Raw genomic sequence first — 16885 nt, 5'->3', positions numbered from 1 at the left:
GGCTGTTCAAAAACAACGACGCACCTAATTAAACAACCGACGTCTATTTGAAACAGATTTCAGCAGTGTAAAATCAAAGCCAACAAAGGACGGCAGAAGTTATGAATCGACCGACGTAGAAAGTAAAGACGACGATTTCAATAAAAGCCGCCGCTTTTACTCATAAAATAACACGACGAGGTTTTCGTATAAGACGCCGTATAATTACAAACAAATCCACGGCTTTAAAATACAAAATATCGCCATATTAAATTAATGTACAACGACGGAAAATATAAATATATCGACGTCATTCTCGTATAGTTCTACGACGTTATCTTTAAATCGTACTATAAAATTTAACGTCGTATTTATTCATTTTATACGTCGTACCTTTAATTTAAACCGTCGCCTTAATAAGAATTTTTGTTAACAATTTTTTTCTTTGATTTTCTTATCCTACGCCGGTAGATCTACTTAATGACAAGAATTGAAATAACCACGACGGTTTATATAGAAAACCGCCGACATAACCAGAATCTCCTGCGATCCCAAGGGTTACGAAATCTTACCAGATGGAACTCTGTTCCACATCATAATCTTAACAGATGACACAGATTTGCAATCTGAGAGACAATTTTTTGGAAGTTGATGATGTGTGTGCTTTTGTGTATCTACAAATATTATACCTAACGTCGTTGCAAATTTGCAATCAGAGAGACAATTTTCAACGACGGTTATATTATACCTAACGACGCTTAAAAAACAAATCAACGTCGCTCAACAAATATATTACGTCGTCTTAGTCTTACTTAAGACGACGAAAAACGACGACAGTAATACAAAAACAGTCGTTGTTTTTATATTTTTATTTTATTTAAATCTGTCATCCAAAAAAGAAAATTTACATATTCCAGAACATTAATTTCCTTCATTTTAAATTTCTTTGATTTTCAGATTTCTTCATTCCAACACATCTGATCTTCAGATTTCCCTGAGAAGCGAACTTTCCTTCGACAGCGAGTGGAGGCCAGGCTTGCATCTTTTTTGATGGAAAGCAAGGAGTATTCAGAAGCACTAAGTGTCCTATCGGGCTTGATCAAGGAAGTGAGAAGGCTAGTTGACAAGCTTCTTCTTGTGGACATAGATTTGATGCGAGTAAGCTCAATTTCTCTTTGAGAAAGACATCCAAATTATTGTCTTTGAGATGTGAGAGACAGTGTCTCTGCGAGAGGAAGAACTTGGAACCCTAAATGTAAACCGAAAATGAATGAAAGCGACAAATTTATAGAATAAATTTTTAAAACCAACGGCGGTCCTTACAAAAAAACCGCCGTTTAAATTGTAAAATCAACGCCGGTATGACCGACGTATATTACATAAATCCACGTCGGTAAATTAATAAAAACGACGTGTTAAATAATCTACCATGACGCGAGTTATTACTTATGTACTTTAATTTTTGAGTTTACTACAACGGTACCTACAACACTACTGTCGTATTTATTTACCACGTCCGAAGTTAAATGTACCATCGTATTTTGTAATTTATACGTCGTAGTTATATGTAACCGCCGTATTATTTTTTTGAAATGGTTTTATATGTAAGCAACTTTTCGCCTACCTGACTTACACATGCACTGTTTCCAAACCCGATTAAAAATTTCAATCTCCCAGAGAAAACTTTTTGTCTTTTTTCCTTGTCAGAGCACTGTCAGAGTATCTCATCGCCTTCCTCTCGTCTTCTTCGTCGTCTCTGAACTTAAACATCGTCTTCCTCTTGCTTTCATTGCACGCAAAAGGTAAGCTTTCATTTTCACTATTTTGGTTACTGTTTTGCATGCTCATACATTTTTTGTTTGAAAAATCTTTTTACCTTTTTTCTGGCCAAAATCATTTTACTTTTTTCCAAGTTTGATAAAATATACAGACAAAGAGGGAAAGTTTCCAACTTTGAAGACAACTACCTCAACTAAATAAGACGACGGTAGCTTCTTATTTACATGGTTAAATATGTAGACCACGACGGTTCGTCAGTCGTTCTAGCGTCGTCTGAAAATTGACAAAGTTGTTTTTAAAATTATTGTCTTTTTTTTATTTTCTTGTGTTAATTGCAGGTTTGATTTCTCTGAACAATGGTTTTTGTTTTTCCCTAATTTGATAAAATATAAAGAAAAAGAAAGTAGGGTTCGTATCTAATATAGACGACAGTATATCTTATTGTTTTACGTCGTGTGAATGTTAATACCACGACGTGGTATTTTGGGGTTTTGGATCTGCAATCAAACATTCACAGAGAAAGAAAGAAGGGTTTTGGATCCTTATATAGACGACGGTATATTACTATTGGCGTCGTGTGAACATAAATACCACGACGTTATATAAATAATGGTTTTAAACATTTATTAAGTCTGAGATTATTTCATTGCGTCGTTTAAAATCATATCATACGTCGAATTTTATTAATAACCGTCGTTTGTGTTCTTAATCTTTTCCTGAAATATTTTCAATTGCAGTTTTGTCTGTTAAAATGGTTTCTCAACAACAAAGTAAGGATTCTGGCTCCAAGAAAAATGGAGGTAAGGAGCTTGGAATGGTAGCTCCTCAAGAGAAGTCTTCGAAGAAGATGAAGTTTGCTTCATCATCTGTTGAGACAGAACCAACCAGCCTGACAACAATCTCTGATGATTCAAAGTCTGGTCGAGGTATAAGCACAATGCCTCGTGTTGTGAAGAGAAAACTTCAGAAACTGAGGCCAATTGTTGAGTACAATAAAAGGGGGAAAGAAATTGGCCAAGCACATAGTGAGATGCAGTCCTACATTGGTGTGTTGGCACGCTCCAGAGTTCCACTTGTGGACATGAAATGGTCTCAAATCCCCAAGGATATAAAAGAGCAGATTTGGGAAGCAGTTGACATGGCTTTTGTGGTAGGTCAAGGGGGCAAGAAGTCTGTGTTAGCTTCTGCTGCCAAGAAATGGAAGGATTTCAAGTCTACACTAACGAGGCATTATATCCTTCCATACACCAATGATAGGGAGAAATTAAGCCAACCCCCTAAACATATAAATTCATACAGAAAGCACAATGGGATGCCTTTGTAGCTTCAAGGTTATCCAAAGATTTTGAGTCTGTGCATTCTCAACATGACAGATTATGCAATGCAAAAATAACACAAAGCATTGCAGGAAATCATGAAACTGCATTGCAGTTTCTGTTTCTGTAAAGCAGATAACACACTGCATTGCAGGAAACGGAAACTGCAATACAGTTTCTGTTTATGCAATGCAAAAAATAGAAAAAAGCAGCAGCTTGAACTGCAGTAATTGCATACCTCCTCGGAAGAGACAAGCTTGAATTGTGGTAGTTCTTCATCATCCTTTTTTGCCTCCTTTTTTGTTTTCTTATTTTTTTTCGTACACATAGCAAGATGCTTGAAGCCTCTTTCTTTCTCTGTTCTTCACCCTTTGTACTCTTGAAGGAACATCAGGTGTTGGAGCATCTTGCTTCTTCTCTTCTTCTCTCTCTTCTTGTTGCTTCTCTTGTTCTTTATTTTCTTCTTCTCTCTCATTTTCTTCTTCTCTCTCTTCTTGTTGCTTCTCTTCTTCTTTCTTTTCTTCTTCTTTCTCTTCAACTGGTTGTGTTGGTTGTTTTGTAGGCAGATCCATCTCCATTTCAAAGATTGTTGGGTCTGACAACAAGCTTTGAATTTCTGCCTTGTACTTTCGTTGAATCTCATTTTTCTTGGCAATCTTCTCCATGTCAATACGAGTTTCCTTGCCTTCCAATTCTGCAATCCTCCTTTTTAGATTTTGTATTTCATTAAGCTGAATTGTAGATTCCACTGTCATGGTGGCAGTCACACATTCTTCATTATTTAATTTCTCTATGTATGTTGCCAACTCCACTTCCAGCTCCTTTGATCTTTTTTCTGCTTGGATAAATATATCCCACAATTCCTTCATTTTCTTCTCACTGTCTTCATTTTTTTCATCCTTCCACAGTTGTAATCTTTCCGGGCAAACGAAGCTAGGATCTTGTTGTTGGCGATAGTTGATTTGGTCTGTCATGGACTTCACCAAGAGGTCTTGAATTGCAAGAGGTTCGTTTCCAGCTTCGACTTGACTCAATAATAAAAATAAATTTATTTTTTATTATAATTATATATTAAAAGAAGGGTTCGTTGAAACTAATTGATTTAGTTTTAAATATGTTTTATAATCTTCTAAATCATTATTTTTCTAAATTATTATAACATTTTCTTCTTTCCAGCCTCTTTTAATTCTGGAGTTTGATCAGCATCATCAGGTTTTCCTTGGTTTCTGCTTCCTCTGCTTCTCCTTGTTGTCCCTCATCATCTTCTTTTTCTTTTTCTTGCATATTGAACAGAAACTAATTAGAAACTGCATTGCATTGGAGGAAACGAAAACCGAAATGCATAATTCGCTGTTTAGAGATTCTTATACCTTGTCAAGAGGGTCTCCCTCTTCTCCGGTAGTTTTTCTCTTTTTATATGTTTTCAAAATACCCTGTACAATGAGATTGAATGATTCAGAAACTGCATTGGATACAATGCAAACTGAAATGTAGAAAACACAAACTGCAATGCACTGTATACAGATTTCAATTACCTTCTCAACAATGTCTTCCTCTTCCCTGGTAGTTTTTCGCTTTTTAGGAGTTTTGAAAATACCCTGTACAATGAGAATGATTTAGCATGGATTCACATTCAAGATACATTAAAACAGAACATGCGATAAATTGCATACCTCGATGTCATTCAAGTCCTTTATTTGGTTGTATCTTGTGTGGAGTTCCACAAGACTCCATTTAAGAATGGCAGGAGTTTCTTTCTCCTTGCCAAGGATTAGTTGTATGATGTTTGTCCTCTCACACAGTAGAAACTGCACAGTTCAAAAACAATATATATCAGAAATTAGGTTGGAAACTGCATAGGATAAAACAGAAACTGCGTTGCTTGGTAAATCACAATCGGTAATTTTACTCTTTGCGCGACGAATAACAAAACGTCGCGCAAAGTCTCATTTAGTCGCACTAATTTCAGCGCGACAAAAAATTAGTCGCGCACGTTCCGTCGCGCGACGATCGTGAAGAAAGCCTTTGCGCGACGAGGTACAACCTTTTGTCGCGCATAACTGTGCGACAGGTAAACCATTGTTGCACCAACGGTGTGGAGACGAAACAACTGTTCGTCGCAGAAATATTTGTGCGACGATAAAGTATTAGGCGCACGTATATTTGCGCGACGAAAGGAATAGCGCAAGGAAAAATAATTCGTCGCGCAAAACTTGTTCGGGAGACGTATATGTTCGTCGCAGAACTATTCGCGTGATGAGAAAGTTTTCGTCGCCCATATATTTACGCGACGAAAATCTCAGTCGTCGCGCAGAATATTTCCTTAGGACCGGGTCAATTAATAATTAAACATTTCTTTAGGACCGGGTCATTACATATATGATCTCGAAGTATAAACAAACAAGCTTGATGGTTGGATCATTGAAACTAGTTTAGGGTTTAGGGTTTAGGGTTTAGGGCTCAGGGTTTAAGGTTGAGGGTTTTCGCGACGAATAAGAGGTTCATGCGTCGTGCAATATCATTCAGACCTTTTCACTTTCTCTCTCTCCCTCTTAAACCCCAAATTTTGGCGGAATCACAACCTTGCGCAACGGAAGAGTGTTTCGTCGTCGCGCAAAGTGTACAAAACACAGCCTTGCGCGACGCCTCTATCTATTCGTCGAGCAATATTAGTCAAGCCTTTTCACTTTCTCTCTCTTCCCCCTAAACTCTAAACCCCAAATTTTGGCGGAATCACAAACTTGCAAGACGGAAGAGTGGTTTCTTCGTCTTGCAAAGTGTACAAAACACAACCTTGCGCAACGCCCCTATCTATTCGTCGAGCAATATTAGTCAGATTTTTCACTTTCTCTCTCTCCTCCGTAAACCCTAAACCTGAAATTTTGGCGATCACAAACATGCGAGACGGAAGAGTGGTTTCTTTGTCGTGCAAAGTGTACAAAACACAACCTCGCGCGACGCCTCTATCTATTTGTCACGCAATATCAATCAGACCTTTTCACTTTCTCTCTTTCCCCCCTAAACTCTAAACCCCAAATTTTGGCGGAATCACAACCTTGCGAAATGCAAGAGTGGTCTCTTCGTCGCGCAAAGTGTAATAGAAAATTCCTCAAATTCCTGTAGTATAAAGTTTTCTTCATTATTGACTTCGGACTAGAAACTGAAGATCAGGTAAAATGTGAATCCGACAGGTTGGTTTCGAAACACAACCTTGCGCAACGCCTCTATCTATTCGTCACGCAATATCAGTCAAACCTTTTCACTTTCTCTCTCTCCCCCCTAAACTCTAAACCCCAAATTTTGGAAGAATCACAACCTTGCGCGATCGAAGAGTGGTCCCTTCGTGGCGCAAAGTTTACAAAACACAACCTTGTGCGACGCCTGTATTCGTCGCGCAATATAAGTCAGACACTAAACCCTAAATCCCAAATTTTTGCGGACTCACAACCTTGCGCGACGGTTTAGTTTCTTCGTCGCGCAATGTAATTAAAATTTGGGCCGAAAACTTACCTTGCCCAAAGCCATCATTTCGTTTTTGTCGCGCAAAGTGTATTTAAAATACCTTGTACGACCCTTTTTTCGTTCGTCGCGGAAGATCGAATAAATTTTCAGAAACAACGCAACTGCCTCATTCTTCCTCAGTTTCAAATTTGGCCCTAAACCTCTCCCCTCTCTTCGCCGTCAGCTACCTCACCTCAACCCACTTCTCCGTAGGAAAAAGGATCAGGCCGCCACCACCTTCGAAGCCCAGACCTTTCCCGTCGTCCCCGCGGCCCATCCCATCGGAATAGGCCCTGTTTTCGCATATTCTTCTCCGGCCTAGTTCTCTCTCCTCCGGCCACCAATTTCAACACTTGAGGTATGGTTTTTGGACTATTTTTCTTGCTCTAGCTGATGGTTGGGTAGGATTTGATTAATTGTTAGTTTTGGTATCTCAAATTTAAACCCTAAGTTTGGCTGATTTTTGAATTTAAATTCTGACCATTTCCGGTCATTTTTCGGGGTCGGCCCGAGAACAAAAGTGGCTCCAATTCATGTCTTGAACCTAGGGTATGAAACTTGGCCCTAAATTTTTAGAATTTTTCGGCGACATGTTATTGCTTTGGACACCCACGCACTGCCGGCGCATATGGTGGCGTGTGGGGGTGCTGTAGCAGGGGGCATTGGGTCCCAGTGCACTCCCCTAGTTGTCTCGAGTGCGTAGGTGTACTCGGATTTGAATTTGGTTACCGTTTGAGTCTCAAATGAATTTTTCCTATCGTGTGATTTCCGAGTTTGATATGTTCGGACCGTTGGATCGAATTCAAACTCACGTATGTTGTACCTTGTATTTCTAGGATCGTATCGGATTTGACCGATTGTGGATCGGAGTCCCGGATACTCCGAAATCGTAAACCTTAGGTCAAGCTAAGCTTAGAATTGTATCTTGCTAAATTGGATTGATTTTTATGTGTATTAATGAAATTGTGTAGATGTCAAACCTGATTAGAAGTCGTAAGGCAGTGACAACTGCACAGAGTTCGCCTCTCCTGGCTCAGCCGTCATCTGCTGCCATTGCTCCAGCATTGATGGACCACTTGCAATTGGTCCTTGGGGGTCCCAGGCGCCTACGTCATTGGCTTCATCAATTACGAAGCCTGTTACCGCCAAGCAGTTTCAGGAGATTGGAAACCACTTATAAATATAAATATATCTCTCCCTTTTTCTAGAAAAGATTGTATTTCATTAAACCGAAAGGAACATTACATGGTAAGAACTAGTATGGTAACGGTGGCCTCGTTAAAACCTTCCCAGAGAAAACAAAACTCCTGGGTAAAAAAGAGTATTACCCATGCTATTGACTAAACAGACGAGTCAAATAACTTAAAAGAAACAGACAAACCTAAAACCCAACCACAAAACCCTTAAAACAACATCCTATCACTACGTAGGTACTGTCAAAAAAAGTCCTCCTATGATTTAGAGAAAGCATCATAGTGCTTCGTACAGAGTCAAAAACGTACTATAGGTATCATAATAGATCCAGCCAATACGGATGGTAGAAATTCACCAGGAGCAGGTCCTCATCAGGTCTCCAACCCTAACTGGGGCAGATTTCGGGGCAAAATGAGTATCTAGTACAGGGATCTCCAAACTTGAAAAATCCTCAACGGGTATTGGATAGGGATGGTATTGGCATCCCTATCCCCGAACCCAACCCGAAAATATATTGTTTATATTTAAATAAATAAATATTTAGTTATAATATTTATGTTTAACCCTAAGGTAACCTCCCTCTCCTACTAAGGGATGGCAAAAATCCCCTCGGGGGCGGGTCCCCGACCCTAAGGAGGGGAGATCTTGGGTTCAAAAGGGTATCGGGTGCCGGGATCCCCGAACTTGAAAAATCCCCTACAGGTATTAGGAGGGGATGGTATTGGCATCCCCATCCCCGAACCCGACCCAAAAATATATGTTTATATTTAAATAAATAAATATATAATTATAATATTTTTGCTTAATCCTAAGTTAACATCCCTCTCTTAATTTTTTCTAATCTTCTTTGGAATTTCATATTAATGTGGATGCGTTGAATGATAATTTAATATGAAACTTAATGTTAAAATGTATTATAAATATTTTTTATGCAAAAAAAATTAGGGATTCAAGGCTGGTATGGGGAATAGTCCCCCGACGGGAACGGGGATGGGTTCGGAGACGGGGGAGGGGATTGAGAGTGGGGACGGGAATGGTATTGTCATACCTGGCCCCTACCTAACCCGTTGCCATCCCTACTCCTACTTCTTCCTAATCTTCTCTGGTCTCTAGCTGCACCCTTCTCTCTCTCTCTCTCTCTCTCTCTCTCTTTTTTCTCTAGCAGCCAAACTTGAAAAATCCCCAACGGGTATTGGGCAACCTGACTCGAAAATGTATTGTTTATATTTAAATAAATAAATATTTAATTATAATATTTATGTTTAACCTTATGTTAACCTCTCCTACTTCTAATTAAATATTTATATTTAACCTTACGTTAACCTCTCCTACTTCTTCCTAATCTTCTCTTGTCTGCCCCTCTCTCTCTCTCTCTCTCTCTCTCTCTCTCTCTCTCTCTCTCTCTCTCTCTCTCTCTCGGCTTTACCATTGGTGATTTGACCACCAGCCCCACCAACTTGAATGGTGTTTATTGCCCCACAGCCAATACCCTTCACAAACAATAAACATAAATGTGTATACATGTATTATATATACAAAATTAGTTAAATATTCATTCCTAGATATAAAATTGTAAAAATATTATATATTATTTAATGTATATAAATACACCTAAAATAAACTCAAAAATCGATAACTGTATATTTTTTAATTTAATTATTAAGATGAAATACATTTATTACCCTTTTAACGTAAAATTAGAATTCTAATCAACACCAGATCAGAACTCATTTCACGACATCCGGTTTCTCATCTTTATCTTCAACCCCAATTTTCAGTTTTTGTTCTTCCACTTCAATCTCATCATTGTTCTTCCACCTCAGTTTTTGTTCAATCTCTTTATTCTAAGCTTCGTCGGAGGGCTCGCCTGGGCCACCAACAATGATGCGCTGGAGATGGCATTTTCTCCATTCGGTGAGATCATCGAATCGCAGGGTCGTTTGACCTCTACTACTTGATCTTATGTTTCTCTATCGATCGATTCTTTTTCATTTTTTGTTTATTATTGTGTATTTGTTTGATTATACTCCAGCGTTTTCGTTTTGACGGACGGATCTGATTTGATTTGGTTTCTTTTTGTGTTTCTAGATCATCAACGAACGTGAGATCGGGAGGTCCAGGGGCTTCGGCTTCGGCTTCGGCTTCGGCTTCGTCACCTTCAGCAACGAGAACGCCATGAGAGAAGCGATCGAAGATATGAAAGACCAGAACTTCGACGGTCGTAACAGCACCGTCAACAAGGCCCAAACTTGTGGAAGCTAAAATGAAATGCTGTAATATGTATGTGTCTGCATGTATAGTATTTTGAGCTGTGGATAAGGAATTTTGAGATTTTAGATTTGCTGGCCAAGTTTCCTCCAAATTCTGTGAAGATGAAACAGCCATTCTGTATGCAACCTTGGGATTCTTCTCCAGAGATTGTCAAGAAACTGTTCAAGGTATGTGAATTTCAAGCTGTTGGAGGCCTGATTTTGTTAAGTTCTTTTACAAATATAGGACATCGTTCGTGAAAGATGTCATACGTTCTATCTATTATTGCATTTGCTTTTTCATATTTATGAGGTCTGTTTTCTTATTCATGATTATACGACCTCTAAAAGCTTGGAATAATTATTTTGTGCTCGCTGATACTGCCTAATGGTCTCTCATTGTCATTACTCTTACCATTCTTCTTCATCTACGCTCTCATTGCATAGATTGAAGTCATAGGTTGTTCTTGCAGAGATGTTATGAGATTTGATTATCAACAGATTTGTATTCTGCAAGTTAAGTGCTATCCAAATTCCAAAAGGACGACCTTGGCTTTGAAAAGTGAAAAAATTGTCTGTATACTATGGGTAATGGGTTAGTTAGGTTCTGGGTCACAATAAAAAATAAGCCAGAAACTTCAAGGCACAGAAGAGTTGATTGCAAACCGTGCATCAATTTGGCAAGTAGAGCTTTGCCATCTGTTATGTGAATGGGAGGGGTTCATTTGTCCAATACATTCCCATATTCCAATTGGGTTGTAGCTTTGTCCAATCAATCTCATGGCTTCGTAGGTGGTTCCGCCATTTTAGTCCAACAAATGAAAAATTGAGACTTCAATGGGTAATCGAAATTTGGTGTGGAAATATATAGGCGGCTGTCAATTTGGTGGAATCAGTAAAGGTTTTTCCATTCACATAACAAATCTGTCATTACCCCGAATAATCTGTTTATACCTCGGGGCAGAGCCCCAGTTGGATAGATTCATTTTCCATACTTAAGGACCTAAATCAGAAATTTTAGGTTTTACATATAACATGTAGTGATTGAATGTTAAAGGAAATAGTTTCTTCAGTTTTGTTTGTTGGCATTATCGTGCATTCCTGAATAACAACTGTTGAGCATATGTTTATTTGTCTCCGCTTGTCTCTGGAATTATTTGCTTTAATGACTAACATGTGCAGGAGCCTTTATTTACTTTCTTATGGTGGTTTTATTTATGTTCTACAATTAATAAGCTTTATCTGTTGTTGTATAAACCTATCTATAAATGTGAAATTTGGTTTTTCAAATTGAATCTTCTGTTATCTAGGAAATGAGCCTTATGGTGAAGTACGGTTTATGTCCTGGTACTTTGAAGGGTGAATTGTTTAGAGTTCTGCTAGAGCAAGGAATTCATGGGTTGAAAGTTTCTGAGTTGGCGAAGTCTCATTGCAGGTCATTTGGGTGTGTGTATATATATATATATATATATCACAACTGTTTTCTAAAGGCTCATATTTTGGAGATAAGGTCATTGTTACCACCAAGCACAATGATAATGAGCAGTATGTGTGGGAGCCGCTCCGATTCAATATTTATGGTATCTGGAGTGATTATGCAAATGAAATAATGTAATTGATTTTGAGTGGTATGGAGTTGTACACTTTTATCGTATCGATTATGCAAATGAAATGATGTAGTTGTTAACTTCCAGTAAATGGTATGAATAGTATAACAACTGTTTATACCTTGCAACTAAGTTGATTTCTATGACATAATATTAACAGATTTTCAGTAACATAGCGTGCTCTATATATAGCTGTGCACTTGAAGTTTATGATATGCATAATGTGATTTTTGTTAGGAAGATAGTTCTATGATATAGTATTAACAGTTTACTTTTTTTTTTCTTGTAGAAGTATTTCCTTTTGCCTTTGCGATTATATCTGGTGAAACTATAGACAATTGGAGGTGGTTTCTGCAATCGAATGTCTTGTTGGGTTTTTTTGTTTTTTGTTTTAATGTGAAATGGTATTAATAATGTTTTTTTAATATGAAATGGTATTAACAATGTCTTTTTGTATGAAATGGTATTACCAATGTACTTTTTTGGGTATGAAATGGTATTAACAATGTCTTTTTGTATGAAATGGTATTAACAATGTATTTTTTTGGGTATGAAATGGTATTAATAATGTTTTTCGACAAAATGGTATTAACAATGTTTTTCTATAAAATGGTATTAACAATGTTTTCTATAACATGATATTAACAATGTACTTATATGACATGATTTGCAGAGATTTGATGGAGAAGGAAGGGTCGTGGGGACATGCCCTTGAATTTCGTGTTTTTATTTTATTTTATATTTATAGTTAAGTTTGGGTTTTAAAAAAAAATATAGGCTGGGCTTGTTTTGGGTTTTTTGTATTGAGCTTCTTTTAAGTTAGTTAGTGGTAGTTATGTAATTTATAGGAAATTCAACACTCATTTTGTATGTAGTAAATGATTTCTGAGTATGTTTCTAAAGTGCATTTCATGTAGGGTTTTTTTTAAATATAATTTCTGCCCCTATTTTGAGTATATTACTAAAGCTCCCTATTATATATCATGTTTCCATCTGCAACTTGCAACCAATGAAAATTTATGTTTACATATTTATGCTTTCCCCCTCTGCCGCATCCCCCAAAATTTGTAAGATGATCATGATGAAGATTATATATATTTGTTTTGTAAAATTGAATTGATGTGATTTTGAATAATTGAGTTGAACTTTCTAGTTAATTTGGATGTGTTGAATGATAATTTAATATGAAACTTAATTTTAAAATATATGATAAATATTTTTTATGCAAAATATTTTTTAAAAAAAAAATTGGGGATTGGGGGTTGGCACGGGAGATAGTCTCCTGATGGGGACGGGGACGGGGACGAGGATTCCCCGAAACCTATTAAATGGGGATGGGTTTGGGACAGGGGCGGGGATGAAGAGCTGGGACGGGGATGGTATTGTCATACCCGGCCCCTACCTGACCCGTTGTCATCCCTACCAGCCAATCACCCAATAGCAAAACCATTGAAACACATCTCATCACTAAACAGGTACTATTAAAGAAAGCCTCCTATGATCTAAAAATAGCATCATAGTTTTTCGTACAAAGTGAAAATGCATTGTGAGCATCATAACAGATCCACCCAAACACCAATCGCCATCTTCAATTTTCTTGATCCAGAACCCCAGTTGACAAGCAAAGGAGATCAAGATTAGCCTCTTAGCCTGAAGAAAATTTCCGAAGAAAGATATTCATAGTAGGAACGTTCATCTGTTGCCAAGCCTATGAACGTTCCATAGGAGAATTATTAGGGAGACCTTGGAGACTCCTCGAGGCCGGTCTCCTTCACCTTGTCAACAAAATCCTCAATACAAAAACTGCACTTACCAAAAAAAGCCATGCCACTAACAATTAGATGCCTAACGCCAGTTTCCGCTCTTTTCTAATTCCCGTTTGGTGTCACATACTTGTCATCCCCTTGAGCAGAAGAGGCAGTGATCACCTCCATAGTATTAAGATGGAGACCCCTCACCAGCAACTGCCTCCTTGGGAACCCAGAAAGGAATCCGACACAGCTACCCCGCGGAGAACAAAAGAGCAAAAAAAGGTTGTACCCAATACACCAAGAAGAACCCAGAGAGACAATCATAGAAAAGTGAAAGAGATAGCACAGAGAATGAGTAAAGAAAACTAAAGAAGCCCTAACCCTAGTTATCAAGACTTTCCTCGCGTGAACAAGAGAGCGACCCTCAAATAAATCTCACCCTTGATTGCATAGAGCAAACCATGTTCACATCCACACCCTCAAATATATCTCACCCTTGATTGCATAGAGCAAACCATGTTCATATCCACTACGCTGAAGTCGCCTCCTCCATAAAACAACCACAATAGAACCCAAAATACCTAAGAATCCTTGGTGGTGATAATAGTAGATTATTTTGTATTCAATTTGAAGTATTGGAAAATTCAAAACCTTATAATAAGTGAAAGACCAATTGGCATTGAATTCCACTTGACAAATAAATCACAAAAAATAGGAGGTATTTTGAAGTTGCCATAAAATCTGACCAATCAAGTTTTGAAATTTGTTTAGGGATTTGACCCACAACGAAATAATGTGATGGATTGAAAGTAAGGAAATTGAATACAGTTTCGAAAAGAAAAAATAAATAAATTTTATATAGTCAAAATTTACTGGACGATAATTTGAACTACTCTAAAGAAGAGGAATCAACATCTAACAATCCAATCTTCCCTACAAAGAAAAACTTTTAAGAAGTGATTAGATAAAGAGTGTTGCTAAACGAACCCTAAAATTAAAGTATATCATATAATCTAAGTACACCATAATATTTCAATCAAAATATAAATTTAACTAAGTACACTCTATTTAACAATTAGAAATACCCTAATACACCATATTTAAATAAATTTAAAAACTAATAATACATATTCACAAATGAAATAATATTTATTTATAAAAATAAATATTTATAATAAAAAAACCTACTCAGCCTCCACAAGAACTCCATCAGCACTCTCTATGTAATGATTTAAGATTAATGATGTAGCAGGTGTTTTTGGAGTAAATCAAGTCATCCACAAGCTTTCTAGAAGGGCAGTAGGACCAAATTTATCAATTGTCTAAAGAAGAGAAATCAACGTCTAATAATCCAATTCACGTTTCCATCCACTTTTAATAAAGTTATCTTTCAACTTTGGAAAAAAATATATATATATTTCCAACCTTCCCTACACAGAAAAACTTTATAAGAAGTGATTAGATAAATCATATTTTCTAATCATATTAGCTAACCACGTTACCTAATCCTCGTGATAGTCATTATATTTTGGGGTATTGGTTCAACTCATTGTTCCTATCCTATCATCACGAGTCTTGTCTTTTAATAGGTAGGCGTAATGTGTACCCTAAGTTATTTTACATGAACATGAGATACTCTTGCACATAAGCAGCCAAATAAAACTGACAGGAATTCGTATATCTTAGAAGAGTGGTTATCATGAAAGGAGTAATTACTATATTATAATTAGAAAATATGATTGAGTCAAATATAATTATTTGATGTTAATTCTTAATAATAATGTTGGAATGGGTTCGAACGTCATGATGGCCGGCATAAAGTATTGGTGGTAAATAATTTGGAAAGGTCGGTGCATTGGAGAAGGAAAAAGGAGGACATCATGGTTAATTAGTTGTTTATTGTCCAAAATATTTTCTAAGTAACATGAATACTGCGGAATTCCAAAATAGAACCAAAAATTCCAATGCTCAATATTCTTCAAATATGAATGAATTATATACAAGTAACAAGATACGACCTCGTTTTGGTATGTCAATTTAAACAAAGAACATATGAAGTTTAGCTGCCCGCACAACTTTGCATCTGCATGTTCTCTCAGAGGACTTTTATCAAACACCTTGCCCCATTGCAACATACGCAAGCATATCTTTAATAAAGATTCTAGGAACTTCATCATGGATAGGAAGAAGGGTGAGTAGGGGCAATAGCCTTTACTAGTCCTTAGGTGGATCAGCCATTGACTATGACCTAGGTTCATGACATATAAAATGCCCTCATATTTTAACATGTGAATTAATAAGGGATAACTCATATGATAAATTTGATTTCATCTCAAGAGCTTGTGCTTGTAGAAAACTAGACGGTAGTAGGTTGTGCTGAATTACATAGGTGGTCTACGAGAAATCCAAGTAAGATTCTCACTTCAAAACTAAATCCATAATGTGACAATGCGAACGTGAATAATCCATACACATACAAGTAAAAATACAAGAAACATCACAGCATAGGTATTAATTTTTTATATTTATGTAGCGCAGGGATCAAATTGAAAAATTGGTTTTGAAAATCCTACTTAATTCTTAGAAGATCGTCTTCTCTCTTTCTGAAGTTACACAAAAAGAAAAGAGCCTGATTTAGTAAAAGGCCAGAGCCAGAGAGCAAGATATAACCAGCTCAAATGACCAACACTCAATGCTTGGATTGCTAGAGAGATATCAATTATTCTAGTTTGTACACTTTGCCTTTCTCTCCCTCCCTCTCTCTCTCTAAATAACAACATACATGTGTAAGGAATAGCCAATCGAATGGAGAATCTGAAATCCTGGACACAGTATCAGTTTAAGTAATACCAAAAGGCATGGCTCATTCTTGACTTTTTAGGGAGCCAAAGACAGAAAGCATATTGTCTATAATTGCCTCAACCACACACAGAAGGAGTAAAACTCATTGGGGCTGAAATATGTAGAGGGAAAAAAGAAAGAAAGTAAAACAAGAAAGCCAGACAATATTCATGCATGTTTGAATTGTAGTGCTAGTGCATGTGTTTCCTTTACTTTTTATTTTTATTTTTTTGGATTTTGTATGTTATATTTATTTTTGAATTTTTAAAATTATATCTATATAATATTAATGTTTCTATTTTACACGAGCTTTTGTATGTTACTCCAAATATGGTTACCTAGAGCTTTGTTTTTGTTTTTTTCAATTTTTATTTATTTATAACTTTGCTAACCCATGAGTGACTGAACCTAGCTAGATCACATTATTTACGGAAAAACCAATTAACATGACAGCCTATCAACATATTACAATCTCAAGCAAAAAGAGAAAATGAATCAGAGAACAATAGGAAGAAATATATGTTGCAAATTGACACTTTGCCTTTCAGGTAAATACCATATTAACATCAGCTATCAACAATAGTTACCTAAACATTCTAAACAGTGAATGATCTAGCTGTAACAACAATAGCTAATCTTTGTTGCAAATTGATAAAATCAAATCAGGG

At 36.8% G+C, this 16885-nt stretch overlaps 1 long non-coding RNA gene across 2 annotated transcripts; it reads left to right on the top strand.

Moving 5' to 3' along the window:
* Positions 1-9433: 9433 nt before the first annotated feature.
* LOC117629973 lies at positions 9434-12388 on the top strand. 2 transcript variants are annotated; one of them, XR_004586182.1, is made up of 3 exons: positions 9434-9683; positions 9858-11969; positions 12299-12388. It is a non-coding gene; the product is annotated as an uncharacterized LOC117629973 (long non-coding RNA). The 2 variants fall into 2 exon arrangements; XR_004586181.1 differs by lacking the exon at positions 12299-12388 and having other exon boundaries at positions 9456-9683; positions 9858-10207; positions 11329-12199.
* Positions 12389-16885: the final 4497 nt, after the last annotated feature.

The sequence above is a fragment of the Prunus dulcis genome, chromosome 6 (genome assembly GCF_902201215.1).
Source record: "Prunus dulcis chromosome 6, ALMONDv2, whole genome shotgun sequence".
NCBI classification, from domain to species: Eukaryota; Viridiplantae; Streptophyta; class Magnoliopsida; order Rosales; family Rosaceae; genus Prunus; species Prunus dulcis.
This window is presented reverse-complemented; position numbering and strand designations above follow the sequence as displayed.